General features: G+C 37.6%; 1 pseudogene; it reads right to left on the bottom strand.

Moving 5' to 3' along the window:
• Positions 1–12,611, bottom strand: part of LOC129558875 (CREB-regulated transcription coactivator 2-like) — a 61,194-nt pseudogene extending 48,583 nt beyond the window's left edge.
• Positions 12,612–16,923: the final 4,312 nt, after the last annotated feature.

The raw sequence follows: 16,923 nt of genomic DNA, 5'->3' as shown, positions 1-16,923 counted from the left end.
CTTTCCCCATACTACTGAGAAAGGTTCCTTGTTACCATCCGACGAATGAACAATTCAACTCCAGAATAATATTTCACAATTCTGTTTTGTTTGGCCACTTCCTTTACAACCACCTTGATGTGGTAGAAAAAACCCTCAGGAAAAAGAACAGAAAGATTTAGAGGGTTGATGTAGAAATGTATTATCCCCTGAGAGTTGAGCTCAAGTTAAGTGTGGGAGTGGGAGTGATTTTTTGATCAAAAATCAAAAGTGAAAAGTGAAAGGCCTGTCCAACTCTTTGGGACCTCATGGACTGCAGGAAGAAAGAAAGTGAAGTTGCTTAGTCATGTCTGACTCTTTGCTACCCCATGGACAGTAGCCTGCACCAGGCTCCTCCATCCATGGGATTTTCTAGACAGGAGTACTGGAGTGGGTTGCCATTTCCTTTTTTTCTTTTTCTTTTTTTATTTATTGGAGACTAATTGTTTTACAATATTATATTGGTTGGTTTTGCCGTACATTGACATGAATCTGCCCCGGGAGTACATGAGTTCCCCTTCCTGAACCCCCCTCCCACCTCCCTCCTCCCCTTATCTTCCCTCTGGGTCATCCCCGCACACCAGCCCCGAGCATCCTGTAACATGCATCCATCCTGAACTGGCGATTCGTTTCACATCCAGGGAATCTTCCCAACTCAGGGATCGAACCTAGGTCTCCTGCATTGTAGACTGACGCTTTACTGTCTGAGCCACCAGGGAAGTCTCCATGGAGTACACAGTTCATGGAATTTTCCAGCCCAGAATACTGGAGTATGTAGCCTTTTCCTCTCCAGGGGATTTTCCCAACCCAGTCAGTGATCAAACCCATGTCTCCCACATTGCAGGCAGATGCTTTACCAGTTGAGCCACAAGGGAAGCCCAAGAATACTGGAGTGGGTAGCCTATCCCTTCTCCAGTGGATCTTAACCCAGGAATTGAATGGATTTCTCCTGCATTGCAGACAGATTCTTTACCAACTGAGAAATCAAGGATGCCTAAAAATCAAAAGTACATCCTAAAATCATTTAATCATTCTTCTTTAAAGGTAATTCTAATGAACTGCTTGAACATGTTTACCCTCTGCCTACTCCATAATTTTCCAAAGAATACATCTTATTTTTCAGTCATTCAGTTGTGTCCAACTGTTTGCAGCCCCCAAGGCGGTAGCATGCGAGATTCCCTGTCCATCATTATCTCCTGGAGTTTCCTCAGACTCATGTCCATTGAGTTGATGATGCCATTTCATCCTCTGCAGTCCCCTTCTCCTGCTGCCCTCAATCTCTCCCAGCATCAGGGTCTTTTCCAGTGAGTCAGCTCTTCGCATCAAGTGGGCCCAAGTGTTAGAACTTCAGCTTCAGCATCAGTCCTTCCAATGAATACAGGGTTGATTTCCTTTAGGATTAACTAATTTGACCTCTTGCTGTCAAAGGGACTCTCAAGAGTCTTCTCCAGTACCAAAGTTTGAAAGAATCAATTCTTTCATACTCAGCCTTCTTTATGATCCAACTCTCACATCTGTACATGATTACTAGAAAAGCCATAGCTTTGACTATATGGATCTTTGTTGGCAAACTGATATCTCTTCTTTATAACATGCTGTTTATAAGTTTGTCAAAGCATTTCTTACAAGGAGTAAGTATCTTTGAATTTCATGACTGCAAGTCACCATCCACAGTGATTTTGGAGCCCAAGAAAATAAAATCTCTCACAGTTTCCATTTTTTCCCCATTTGTTTGCCACAAAGTGATGAGACCAAATGCCATGATCTTGGTTTTCTGAATACTTAGTTTTAAGCTAGCTTTATCATTCTTCTCTTTCACCCTCATCAAGAGGCTCTTAATTTCCTCTTCATTTTCTGCCATTAGCATGGTGTCATCTGCATACTGAGGTTATTGATATTCCTTCCAGAAATCTTGATTGCAACTTGAGCTTCATCCAGCCCAGCATTTCACATGATGTACTCTGCATAGTTAAATAAGCAGGGTGACAGTATACAGCTTTTGGGTACTCTTTTCCCAATTTTAAACTAGTTCATTGTTCCATGTTCAGTTCTAACTGTTGCTTCTTGACCTGTATACAGGTTTTGCAGGAAGCAGGTAAGGCGGTCTTACCTGGTATTCCCATTTCCTTAAGAATTTTCCAGTTTCTTATGATCCATACGGTCAAAAGCTCTACTGTAGTCTATGAAGTAAAAGTAGATGTTTTCCTGGAATTCCCTTGCTTTTTCTATGATCCAGTGGATGTTGGCAATTTGACTTCTGGTTCCTCTGCCTTTTCTAAATCCAGCCTGTACATCTGGAATTTCTTGGTTCACTCACTACTGAAGCCTAGCTTGAAGGATTTTGAGCATTACATCTAAAGATAAAATATCAATTTGAATATCTATTTAATCCATTGTTTATATCCATTTTCATGATCAGTTCAATCACAGAGACAAATCTATGACATTTGAGCCAGTCTGTACCAAGAAACAAATGTCCTATAAAACCATATTTGCTGCAGCACCTTAAATGATTTAACCTAGGGTAGATTTTAGTTATACTTTATTCTAAAATGAGTTTTGAAAGAAGTCTTTTTTTATATTAAAAGTCAATCCAATCAACTTCCTTCCAAGAGTAGTATTAATGATATTACACAATGATGAGTAATACCCTGACTAAATTTTGAAAGTTCTAATGGAAAAATAGTAAAATAGAATAAAGAGGTAAAATCTAAATGAACATATCTGGAGTGAGAGTTAGTGTAACATCAGTGGAGAGTTCGGGAAGAGGAAAATTGAGTTTGCTTCATCATTCTTAGCTATGGTTTGAGCAATTTTTTCCCAAAAAATTCAGCTCCTTTTTCAAAATGCATTTGAGTCAGTTCTAATGAGGTGAATGAACCTAGAGCCTATTTTACAGAGTGAAGTAAGTCAGACAAATAAAAACAAATATTGTATATTAATGTATATATATGGAATTTAGAAAGATGGTACTGATGAACCTGTCTGCAGGGCATCGACACAGACATAGAGAAAAGACTTGTGGACATGGGTGAGATTAGGTGAAGGATAGAGTGAGACAAATGGAGAGAGTAGCATAGAAGCATGTATATTGCTGCTGCTGCTGCTGCTTCTAAGTCACTTCAGTCGTGTCCGACTCTGTGTGACCCCATAGACGGAAGCCCACCAGACTCCCCCTTCCCTGGGATTCTCCAGGCAAGAAGACTGGAGTGGGTTGCCATTTCCTTCTCCAATGTGTGAAAGTGAAAAGTGAAAGTAAAGTCACTCAGTTGTGTCCGACCATTAGCGACCCCACGGACTGCAGCCTACCAGACTCCTCCATCGTGGGATTTTCTAGGCAAGAGTACTGGAGTGGCTTGCCATTGCCTTCTCCGAGCATGTATATTACAACGTATAAAATAGACAGCCAATAGAAATTTGCTGTGTGACTCAGAGAACACTCAAACTGGGGCTCTATAACAATCTAAAGGGGTGGGAAAGAGTGGGACGTGGGAGGGAGGTACTAATTCATGTTGATGTGTGGCAGAAATGAAATCAATATTGTAAAGCAATTCTCCTTCAGTTAAAAAAATAAAATTCAGTTCCTTTTCAAAATTGATAGAAAAAGTGATTGAGAGTATTCTAAGATTAGTAAGTAAATTTTAGAGGGAGAATAATCCTATAATTATAGTATAAATATTTTCTTACTGGTAGACAATCAACGATATATGCAATTTATAACAATAACATATAGCATCATTTTCATAATGATTGGATCAGAGAGCAGAGTTTAAAAGTGTACATCACTACTATGGCATTGGATAATCTTTTTTGCAATAATTATGAAAAAGAGTTATTAATATTCTCTACTACTGCCTTCTCAGCCATCCACTATATCCTTCTGTGATGACAAATGATAAATATCTACTTTCTCAATTGATATTTAAAAGGAAAGTATTTTATTATCAGTAAAGAAAAAATTATTATGCCTACATAATCTGGGTTTCATAAATTAATAACACTGAAAAATTAAAATTTATAAATTTTGTACTATTTTAACACGTAGCTTAAGAATATAAGTGAAAAATACTATATGTTAAATGGAACAACATATAATTAAAATTTAAACCAAAAAGGAAATTCACAAGACCTCAATAAAAACCTTGCTTCCTAAAAATATGATTTTCATTAACATAATCTACACAAATATATTCCTTCACTTTCTGCTATTTCTTTTTTGCATATTATTTTCTTATTTCCCTAGAAACAGTACAAGTTATCTCAGACCAAGATAACTGTTGTCTCACATTTGCTTCACTCACTTGTTGACTTTCTCATTGATTTTCCATCTGGTCCAAAACTGTGTTTTCATAAAAGTTTAGAGAAAAGATAAAAGGAAGCTTTTTATGAAATTCTCTTAATACCCTCACCTGCTTATGATGTAGTGAGCCTTCAATCAAAGGAAAAGAAGAAAGGATAATTGGATTCAAGTAAGAAGAAACAATGAATTAGAGATGACTAATGCTATCTTGGAAAACACACATAAATTTAATGACAGTTGATGAAGAACTGTGAAGTATCTAAAAACGTGAAATATAAATATTTACAACACTGGGAGCTGCTCCAAAACTTCACACGCACACACACACCCCCCTCATTGTGCCCAAAATGATTTTCGGCCACTCTTCTCAATTGTACTTTCCATAAACCCACAAAGTAGATGATGCAAAATCCTTATTTTTATAAATCATCACAGCAAACCTATTACTTATATTTTACAGATAAAAAAAAAATACTCAGAAACATGTGTTAAATAACTTTTCCTAAAACTGGAGTTTCTAACTCTGTCTTTATATATTGAAACCTTCAATCTCAATAATATTTGCTCCTGCTTCTCACAAATATATCAATCTCAACTCTTTATCTCATGTGCCCATACACTACTTGTCTTTTTCTTTCTTCCTTTGAATTCACTCCACACACTCAATTACCTTTATAGGTGTTGTCTCCACTATAAGGATTTTATAGTACAGATTTCCCTTTGCCCTAAGGGAGAGAGTACATGGAACTCAGCTCTATATATACTAGCATCAATCATTTCCCTTATACCATTTTAAGGATAAAATCAATTCACCTTTTGAAATAACCCTAATACTTTGATAAATTGTTAAATTTACAGCAAAGACAGAGGATTATATCTTTTTCTCTGAAGTATTTGGTGTATTATTGAACTCTATCCAGAGCATCGTTTCTATTAAAGACAATATCTGTGCCATAATCTGTGAGTTCAAAATTCCAAGCATACTGCTGGCCCCAGAGCTTGTTAAATAGCTTCCCCACCACATACACACACACAAATATATATACATACCCAGAAAGCCTTATGAGCTTGCTACTAACCAACGACCTATCAAAATTCAACTAGAAAAAAATGGAATCCTTTTTAAAAATTGGCCCAATATTTGACTAGAAAGATTTAAAGGTAAATAAAATTTATGAGAGATACTGATATAATTAGTGTCCTTGGATAATTAGTTTTCCAAATTTAAGTTTATACCTACAAGCAACATAGAAATTGTTTTCAATTTTTTTTGAAGGCTCTGTAATAAAAAAGAATTGCCATTTTATTTTCTTGGCCTGTATCATTATGAAATCTAAAAATATTAATGTACCAAACACAGCAAAACTCAAAGCAGATATCCCAAATAAGTAAATTAAAAGCAGGGTTGTCAAATGAAAAACAGCCCTGATGAAGGTCCCTGCATCAGATCTATATATTTCCATATTACATAGGAATTAGTGGATATAAAAGGACAAATATATTAAGGTTAATTGACAGAGTCAAATTCAGAAACAGATTTATCTTTTCCTCAATCTAAATCCTTTCTTCTGGTATAGTTTGTAAAGGAAAGATTTTGGTGGCATCTGTCCTCATGGTATAGCAGAGAACAACTCAATGGAGCTTATAAAGCTGAAATATTTTGTTCCTTCAAATTTTACATCTACATGCTTTTATAAAAAAAAATGAAGTCAAACAGATAACTTTGATTAATGAAAATGTTACCCAAATCTAAATAGATTCATATGTAGATATATAAGATTTTAGGTCATAAGGTTAATTGGTGACACATGGAATATATATGCAGCCATACAATACAAACAAACATCAACCTAATGAAATCTTTTCTTCTCTGGTTCTGGTCTTTCTATCATTTATACCTGTGATTAAATTTTAGGCTAGCAAAGTTCTGAGAATCACTATATCATAGAAGGAAGAATTAATGAAGAGATAAGACAAAGTGTTGATAGAACAGATTTTCTTAAAGCACATAATAGCAGACAAGCAAGAGCACAGTTTGAAGAATTAGCCAAGGAAATAGTAGGATAAATCAAATAATCTTAGGTGGAGAGCATCAGTTTAGAGAAAATTAGACAACTGAATGGTCTTCCTTGTGGCTCAGTGTTAAAGAACCCACCTGCCAATGCAGGAGACACAAGTTCAACCCCTGAGTTGGGTGAGAAGATCCCCTGGAGAAGGAAATGGAAAACCACTCCAATATTTATGCCTGGGAAATCCCATAGAAAGAGGATCCTGGTCGGGTTACAGTTCATGGTGTAGAAGAAATGAAAATATGAGACAAACACAGAAACCCTTGGAAAAAGATCTAAAAAGAGTGTGATGACTTGTTTCAAGAGGAAATTTGATTTTGTGAAAATGTTAATGATGTAATATCTAAAAATTAATAGTCATAGACTAGATAAGCCTCCTTGCTTCTCACTTAAGGTGGTATTAGAAGACTCCTTACTTCAGTTCCGTTCAGTTCAGTCGCACAATCGTGTCCGACTCTCCACGACCCCATGAATCACAGCACGCCAGGCCTCCCTGTCCATCACCAACTCCCGGAGTTCATTCAAACTCATGTCCACAGAGTCAGTGATGCCATCCAGCCATCACATTCTCTGTCGTCCCCTTCTCCTCCCACTCCCAACCTTTCCCAACATCAGAGTCTTTTCCAATGAGTCAACTCGTCGCATGAGGTGGCCAAAGTATTGCAGTTTCAGCTTTAGCAACAGTCCTTCCAAAGAACACCCGGGATTGATCTCCTCTAGAATGGACTGGTTGGATCTCCTTGCAGTCCAAGGGACTCTCAAGAGTCTTCTCCAACACCACAGTTCAAAAGCATCAATTCTTCGGCGATCAGCTTTCTTCACAGTCCAACTCTCACATCCATACATGACCACGGGAAAAACCATAGCCTTGACTAGACGGACCTTGGTTGGCAAAGTAATGTCTCTGCTTTTTAATATACTATCAAGGTTGGTCATAACTTTCCTTCCAAGGAGTAAGCGTCTTTTAATTTCATGGCTGCAATCAGCATCTGCAGTGATTTTGGAACCCCCAAAAATAAAGTCTGACACTGTTTTTCCATCTATTTCCCATGAAGTGATGGGACCAGATGGCATGATCTTTGTTTTCTGAATGTTGAGCTTCAAGCCAACCTTTTCACTCTGCTCTTTCACTTTCATCAAGAGGCTTTTGCGTTCCTCCTCACTTTCTGCCATAAGGGTGGTGTCATCTGCATATCTGAGGTTATTGATATTTCTCCCGGCAATCTTGATTCTAGTTGGTGCTTCTTCCAGCCCAGCGTTCCTCATGATGTACTCTGCATATAAGTTAAATAAGCAAGGTGACAATATACAGCCTTGACGTACTCCTTTTCCTATTTGGAACCAGTATGTTGTTCCATGTCCAGTTCTGACTGTTGCTTCCTGACCTGCATACAGGTTTCTCAAGAGGCAGGTCAGGTGATCTGGTAGTCCCATCTCTTTCAGAATGTTCCACAGTTTATTGTGATCCACACAGTCAAAGGCTTTGGCATAGCCAATGGAGCAGAAATAGATGCTCTTCTGGAACTCTCTTGCTTTCTCCATGATCCAGCAGATGTTGGCAATTTGATCTCTGGTGCCTCTGCCTTTTCTAAAACCTGCTTGAACATCTGGGAGTTCACGGTTCACATATTGCTGAAGCCTGGCTTGGAGAATTTTGAGCATGACTTTACTAGCGTGTGAGATGAGTGCAATTGTGGGGTAGTTTGAGCATTCTTTGGCATTGCCTTTCTTTGGGATTGGAATGAAGACTTACCTTTTCCAGTCCTGTGGCCACTGCTGAGTTTTCCAAATTTGCTGGCATATTGAGTGCAGCACTTTCACAGCATGATCTTTCAGGATTTGAAATAGCTCAACTGGAATTCCATCACCTCCACTGCCTTTGTTCGTAATGACGCTTTCTAAGGCCCACTTGACTTCACATTCCAAGATGTCTGGCTCTAGGTCAGTGATCACATTATCGTGACTATCTTGGTCGTGAAGATCTTTTTTGTACAGTTCTTCTGTGTATTCTTGCCACCACTTCTTAATATCTTCTGCTTCTGTTAAGTCTATACCATTTCTGTCCTTTATCGAGCCCATCTTTTCATGAAATGTTCCCTTGGAATCTCTAATTTTCTTGAAGAGATCTCTTCTTTTTTCCTATTCTGTTGTTTTCCTCTATTTCTTTGCATTGATCAATGAGGAAGGCTTTCTTATCTCTCCTTGGTATTCTTTGGAACTCTGCATTCAGATGCTTATATCTTTCCTTTTCTCCTTTGTTTTTTGCTTCTCTTCTTTTCACAGCTATTTGTAAGGCCTCCTCAGACAGCCATTTTTCGGTGGTTTAGTCGCTAAGTCATGTTCGACTCTTGGGAACCCGTGGACTGTAGCCCACCAGACTCCTCTGTCCATGGGATTTTCCAGACAGGGATACTGGGGATGATTGCCATTTCCTTCTCCAGGGTATCTTCCTGACCTAGGAATCGAACCCATTAATCGAACCCAGGTTTCCTACATTGCAGGCAGATTCTTCACTGACTGAGCTATGAGGGAAGCCCTATTTAGGCTTATACTGTATGAGAAATGGAATTAACAGGATTAAGAGTAATTGTAGTTCTGTCTACCAAATCTAATCCTTTACTTTCCAGCTTATCTTTGTAGATTGTACCTCTCCCAGGCTGTTTGGATGACCCTTAAAATTTACACTAGAAGAAAGAAGCTGTAGTTTTTTTTCAAACTAAATTTCACTTCACTTCACTTATGGCAGAAAGGAAAAAAGAACTAAAGAGCCTCTTTTTTTTTTTCCATCTTACTTATTTATTTTTAAATTTAATTGGAGGCTAATTAATTTACAATATTGTATTGGTTTTGCCATACTTTGACATGAATGAGCCTCTTGAAAGTGAAAGAGGAGAATGAAAAAGTTGGCTTAAAACTCAACATTCAAAAAACTAAGATCATGGCATCCGGACCCATCACTTAGGGCAAATAGATGGGGAAACAGTGGAAACAGTGACACACTTTATTTGGGGGCAGGGCTCAAAAATCACTGCAGATAGTGACTGCAGCCATGAAATTAAAAGACATTTGCTCCTTGGAAGTAAAGCTATGACCAACTGAGACAGCATATTAAAAAGCAGAGACAGTACTTTGCCGACAAAGATCCATCTAGTCAAAGCTACAGTTTTCAGTAGTCATGTATGGATGTGAGAGTTGGACTATAAAGAAAGCTGAGTGCCAAAGAATTGATGCTTTTGAACTGTGGTGTTGGAGAAGACTCCTGAGAGTCCCCCGGACCACAAGGAGATAAAACAAGTCAATCCTAAAGGAAATCAGTGCTGAATATTCATTGGAAGGACTGATGTTGAAGCTGAAACTCCAATACTTCGGCCACCTGATGTGAAGAACTGACTCCTTAGAAAAGACCCTGATGCTGGGAAATATTCAAGGCAGGAGGAGAAGGGGATGACAGAGGATGAAATGGTTGGATGACATCACCGACTCTATGGACATGAATTTGAGCAAGTTCTAGGAATCGGTGATGGACTGGGAAGCCTGGCATGATGCAGTCCATAGGGTCGCAAAGAGTCAGACAAGACTGAGGGACTGAACTGGACTGCAGCACTCCAGGTTTTCCTGTCCTTTACCATCTCCTGGAGTTTGCTCAAAATCATGTCCACTGAGTCAGTGATGCCATCCAACAATGTCATCCTCTGATTAGTCTGATGCTTTATGAAAACACCAACATGTCATTTCCCTTAAAGAAAGCAGTCAGTATGGAACAGACTGGGTTAGATCACCAGGGATATACCAGTGGCTTTGTCGTCCTGGCTTCCACCACTATGGATAGGAAGGAACTCAATGGCTTTGTCGCCCTGGCTTCCACCACTATGGATAGGAAGATATACCTTAGGATTCCCTTGAGTTTGAAACAACAAGTGTGCCACTTCAGATATGACTCCAACAAATTTACCTTTAGTACAAGCCTGATGGATCAAGAATTCTGTATTCCATTTGTATGACCATTTAGCAGCTAGCTATTTTTTATTTTGCCTTCTGTAGAATTAGAAGGTATAATTGCCCAAATCAAAGTCTTAATAAAATTCACCCAACAGGCCTTAAATGATAGTAGTCAGGCTATTAACCTACTGAATTCTGATGTCTTTATGATGAGGAAAGCAGTATTACAAAATTCCATGGCCCTTAATATCCTTAACAGCATCTCAAGGAGACATCAGCTCCACAATTCAAACTAATTGCTGTGCTCTACACCAGATGAATATGCTGATATGACCCATTTAATGACCCACACGGAAACATTCTGCCTGCAGTGATTCACTTCTTAGTCCTGGTGATTTTTTGATCTTTTAAGGAGCTGGTATGGTTCTGGAATCTCATGGTTTTAATCTCTAGTTATGATCTCATTAATGCTACTAGCTATGTTCCTTATATCCTGTCAATTTTATAAGACAGAACTGTTGTTTCTTGAGTTACCTATTATGTAACTAGGTCCTGGACAAAATCAATGATGGCTAAACATCTTGAAGTCATTGATCACACATATAGCTCTATATGGATTGGATAATCATATGGCAACCCACTCCAGTGTTCTTGCCTGGAAAATCCCAGGGACAGGGGAGCCTGGTGGGCTACCATCTATGGGGCTGCACAGAGTCAGACACGACTGAAGCGACAGCAGCAGAAGCAGCAGCATCAGGGTACACGACGGAGAAGGCAATGGCAACCCACTCCAGTACTCTTGCCTGGAAAATCCCATGGACTGGAGGGGCCTGGTAAGCTGCAGTCCATGGGGTCACTGAGAGTCAGACCTGAATGAGCGGCTTCACTTTCACTCTTCACTTTCATCAATTGGAGAAGGAAATGGCAACCCACTCCAGTGTTCTTGCCTGGAGAATCCCAGGAATGGGGGAGCCTGATGGGCTGCCATCTATGGGCTCGCACAGAGTTGGACACGTCTGAAGCAACTTAGCAGCAGCAGCATATATACCATATATATACTATAGACATAGTCATATATAATCCAACTCTTTGAGAGCTTCTGAACTGTAGCCCACCAGGCTCCTCTGTTCACGGGATTTTTCAGGCAATACTGGAGAGGACTGTCATTTCCTCCCTCTGTGTCTCCTGCGTTGCTGTCAGATTCTTTACCTGCTGATGTGGATAGCTGACTCATTGGAAAAGACCCCAAAGCTGGGAAAGAATGAGGGTAAAAAGAGAATGGAGTGGTAGAGGATGAGATGGTTAGATAGCATCACCAACTCAAAGAACATGAGTTTGAGCAAACTTCGGAAGATATTCAAGCACAGTGAAGCCTGGCAAGATGTAGACCATGGGGTCACAAAGAGTCAGACACAACTTAGGGATTAAACAACAACAAATAGCTCTATATAAAATTGCAATAGTACAACTCTATACATGGGAAGAAGCATAAAGAGACAACATTTTCTGGATCATAAAAGACTAGTAAGATACGATTTAGAGAATTTTTAGGTTATTAACAGGACTTAATCCAAATACAGCAGATGGATGGCCTATCAGCTAAATTCTCCCTTGATTTAGGAATAAACCTTCCTGATGCCATAGGAAAATTGGTGATGAAATGTCTCCTAAACCTTAGTCAAATTCAAGACCAAAAGAGGGGCAACTCTAAACAAAATAACAAAGAGTGTCACTTGTCATTCCATTATACAAACAGTTAAGTCACAAGCCACTGCAGTCTCCCATCTCCACCACCAGTGCAATCCAAGGTAAATTCAAGATGAACAACGGGATTAAACTTTCTGCGCTTTGTATATACAGACCCCGAAGTAGTTGAAATGCACATCTAAGGAAGAATTAGACTCCAAATTCTTGTATCTTCCAATACATAGAAAAGCATCATAATCATTAACTTGAGATCTCTATTCTTTGTGCTTAGTGATAATCTTTTGTATGTTTGATAACATGTATTTTAAAAAAATAATACACACACACACATCACTCCCCTAGTTCTTTGAAGCAGTTTTCTCAAAATTACTGAGAAGCTGTTTCCTGGGCCTCATAAGATTACTGAGTAAAACTTAACTCACAACTTTTACGTTGATGAAAGTGTTTCTTTTTTTAAAAAAAAAAACAAAGGCCTTACTAGCCACCTCTCGAAGCCTATCTCCACCTGCAGGACATTGCGGTCGGTTTTCGCCATGCCAGGACGGCAGGACACTGCTTCCTGTAGGCAGCTTGGGCATCTCGAACCCACAGGGTCAACTGCACGCTTCTCAGAAACAGCGGAACAATGAGACACCGCGATAGAGCGTGTGTCGAAAGCGTTTCTTGTGACAAAGTTGAAGGCGTCTCAAACGAGTAGAAACAGGGGAGTGTAAGAATGGACAAAAATGGGGAAGGCCTAGATAGAGTTGAATCTAGAGATGAAAGAGTCACAGTGAAGAAGAGGGTTGCATAAGAAGTTTGGAGCTATGGAGCATTAATCATTTCTTCCTTGAGGTTGATTAATTTTATAATATATTAATAAAATTTGACAGCATTTGCTTTGAATTTTGTTTAAATTTTTGGAAATTAAGCGTTACTTAAATTTCACAATATTTTTAACTAGTTAGAAAAAACAGTAATATACCTTCCAAAAGAGAATTTTATTGTAAAATCTTAGTCTTGATTCTGTTATTGAAAATATTATCTGAAAAGCCAATCATAAAGATTATTTATAAATAATGCAAATACTATTTCCCTCTTTTTCTCTCCCACATAAACACAAACACACAATTAAATATATAATTAAATAGTTCATTTACGTGTTCCTCAGGGGAATCTTATAAGTATAGAAATATATGTGTTTTTAAAAGTTGATTGCAAATATTTCTCTGCTTATCAACTGCTAAGAAACATCACATTACATTTATAAACATCACATTAAATTTAGACAGAGTTCACTGTGTTCTGGCTTTGGCAAGGCTCCTGGCAAAACATTTTAGAATCAGAAAGTGTGAATTTTATTTAAGTGGATTAGGGCAGCTTCAAAGATGCTGTGATTTTCTTTTGTGACATTTCTTGAAAATTATCAGCTTTTTCTGAGTGTCCAGTGGTGGTTGGATGGTGATGATGATAAACAGAAAAAAAGGGTCCTGGAAATATCAACTAATTTTAGGGAAAATAACAGCAGATGCTACAAATAAAAAAATCTTCAGAAATCATTTTAGTAGTTCTCAGTGTTACAGTTTCAAAGGGGAAAAAATAACAAAAAACTTGGTTTTCTATAAAGTATAACCAGTGTGTAAATTCATAACTCTAAACTCTAAAACTACTCTAAAAAGTAAAGTCTATTAATTTTAAAAATAAATAAAAGTAAATGGCCTCTCCAGATTCTATATATCTCTTTCAGTGTATTCAACAAATAGTTCTGGAAATAGAAATTTATTTATAATTTACAGAAGTCATTATATAAATATCCTGCCTCTGAAGTTCTCATTAGGAATGGCTTCTGGTGGTGATTTAGTCACTTCGTTGTGTCTGACTCTTTCTGATCCCATGGACTGTAGCCTGCCAGGCTCCTCTGTCCATGTGATTCTCCAGGCAAGAATACTGGAGTGGGTTGCCATTTCCTTCTCCAGGGGATCTTCCTGAGCCAGGGATCAAACCCTGGTCTCCTGCACTACAGATGGTTTCTTCACTGACAGAGCCACCAGGGAAGCCCTCGGACTGGGTATTTAGAAAGAAATGGAGAGGACTTTTGTTTTGCAATATTTTTCAAAAGAGCTTTCAACTTACATTTAACTTTCATAACCAATTTGTTTCTAGTTGAAAATTTATGTCATTTGTTGAAATTGTTCTAAACTAACAGATTATTGGTTCACAGTGTTTTCAGTATTTTCTGGGTAATTTATTTGAGAGTGGATGGTATTTCTCACTCATCCTATGGGGCAAACGATTCCAGGCAACTTTCAATCAAAAAAAAGTCAGGTGAATTATGAAAAGAGCTTCTCTGGTGGCTCAGAGGTTAAAGAATCTGTCTGCAATGAGGGAGACCTGGGTTTGATCCCTGGGTTGGGAAGATCCCCTGGAGGAGGGCATGGCAACCCACTCCAGTATTCTTGCCTGGAGAATCCCCATGGACAGAGGAGCCTGGCAGCTATGGTCTATGAGGTCACAAAGAGTCAGACATGACTGAACAACTAACACTTTAAAACATGCTTATCCAGTTTTAATGAAATTTCAAAATCATACATATGGACTCATCAGTGAGCTGAGGAAAGTTTTATGTCTTTGAGCTTCAGTAGATCCTGTGATTCTGAGACATTATTAATTCTTGTGCTTTAAAAACACACAAAAAAATTAACAGTCCTCTAAAACATGTTCAAAGGGGAATTCTGTTGGATAGCATGGAGATGCCCTAAATGATATAGTTGCCTACAACCTCACACCAGCAAGTTAAATGAGAAAAAGAAAATTTCTGCCAAGAAATAATATAGGTCACTTGTGTTTGTGATGATTTCTACTGTTCTTGGCACAACTTGCTTCCAAAAATCATTTAGAAAATCACGATTACTAAACTGACAAGAGCCTAAGAGTACTACAGCCATATTGCCTAATTTTATCATCAAAAATGTCAGTAACTGGTTCTACAATATATTGTCATAGTAACTTTATATCATACTCTTTCTTTAGTTGTTTAAATTTTTAAGAAATTGAGTAAATAATAAAATAATATAAAGCATTCAAGGAATTTAAAATGTTATTTTCATAGATAACTAATTGACCCCTCAGGATATTATAATTAATTTCTTTGAATAAATTAAAACATAATATAATTCACAGTTGGGTCCTTAAATATCCTAAGGTATAGACATTTCATTAAAATATTTTGTATTTTTATTACTGTTTTGATCTTTAACAGTAATAGAAGAAGGACTATCTATTGGCTTATGTTTTTAAATAAATATAAGAGTTTTCAGAATAATATTCTATTATTTGCATAAATTATTCAGAGAGGACTTTAATATTAGTTGTGTAAAACTTCTCAAATTGAGTTACATGAAACTTTGGAGTATGTGTCAAGTATATGTGCATAAGTTCTTATAGGACAAGCAAAGCATATTTAATTAGAACATGTCTTATTCAAAGATTTACAGATAAAAAGTTAATGTACTTTATAAAAACCTCTTGATGGATATATTAGGGTAATACAATGTGTTGCTTTCTAGAGAAAAATGCAAAGATTTTAAGTGTAAATACAAAAGTGCAAAGAAATGTTATTCTCAAAGAAGGACACTTCCAATGCCAGACCAAGCTCCTGGCTCTGTTCTTACAGGTAGGAAGGCAACCTAGTTTTAATTTGAGAGGAAAATAATAATGGTAATATTATTGATAACACCTGTCCTCTTAAATAAGTCTTAGGAAGTTAGACATCATTGGCAGTAGCATTAAGAAGGGAAAATGAAATTGAATTTACTCATTCAATTATGTATTCCTGCACCCAATGCATAGGTGCTGAGAATCTATGTATCTTGTGAATTTTGCAAGGAAAAAAATAATCTTGATCTCTCTTTTCATAGAACTTACATTCTAAGTGGCCTATACTGTGGCATAAATGGATAAAATCACAGAAGACTTTTAGTCAGGTAAGCACCACTTCAGAATATAATTATGTATCTGGGGAGAAAGAGGAACGTGAGTATTACAAAGAATGCTGTCTCTTATGTTATTTACTACCAGGACTTTCTCTGCAAGACCCTTTCTTCTCAGACATGTGTAATGCCAGACACAGCTACACACATTTTAAATAAAGCAGATAGTACAAGCTCAACCTCACCAGCTATTAGAGTCTGGGTTTTTCTTGGTGCTACTATACATTTCTGAATTTATGAGCAGTAGTATACTAATCAATAGTTAACAACTAGCTCTCTGGGGGAAAAGGTACAAAGCTATAGACCTACAGATATAGATTTATAGAGATATATTAAAAAAGTGTACTAATGTAAAGGATATGAAGCACACAATCTACAATAATAAAATATATTCATTATTGTAATATCCATATAGCCAATTAATTCTCAGAATGTTTTAGTTGATTTTTCCCAACCTCTTAAAATTGTTGCCAATTTATAGCTTCAATTGATGAATTAATTGCAACATGAATGTTGGTTGATATTTTTCTTTAATGAGTAAAATGAAAGTGAAATAATACACACGTTGGAACTCCACTCATTTGTCAATGATGTAAGCTACTGTTTGCTGAAGAGTTCTCAAATACTGAATAACATTTCTTTTTGTGTGTGTGTGCTATAAGAGAAACTATGACAAACATAGACAGTATATTAAAAAGAAGAGACATCACTTTGCTGACAAAGGTCCATATGGTCAAGCTATGGTTTTTCCTGGAGTCATGTACAGATGTGAGAGCTGCACCATGAAGGTTGAGTGCTGAAGAATTGACACTTTCGAATTGTGGGGCTGGAGAAGACTCTTGAGAGTCCTTTGGACTGCAAGGAGGTCAAACCAGCCAATCCCAAAAGATATCAACCCTGAATAACCACTGGAAGGGGACTG

Source organism: Moschus berezovskii, chromosome 8, assembly GCF_049115385.1.
Source record: "Moschus berezovskii isolate FMDL1 chromosome 8, NW_MosBer_1.0, whole genome shotgun sequence".
Taxonomy (NCBI): Eukaryota; Metazoa; Chordata; class Mammalia; order Artiodactyla; family Moschidae; genus Moschus; species Moschus berezovskii.
This window is presented reverse-complemented; position numbering and strand designations above follow the sequence as displayed.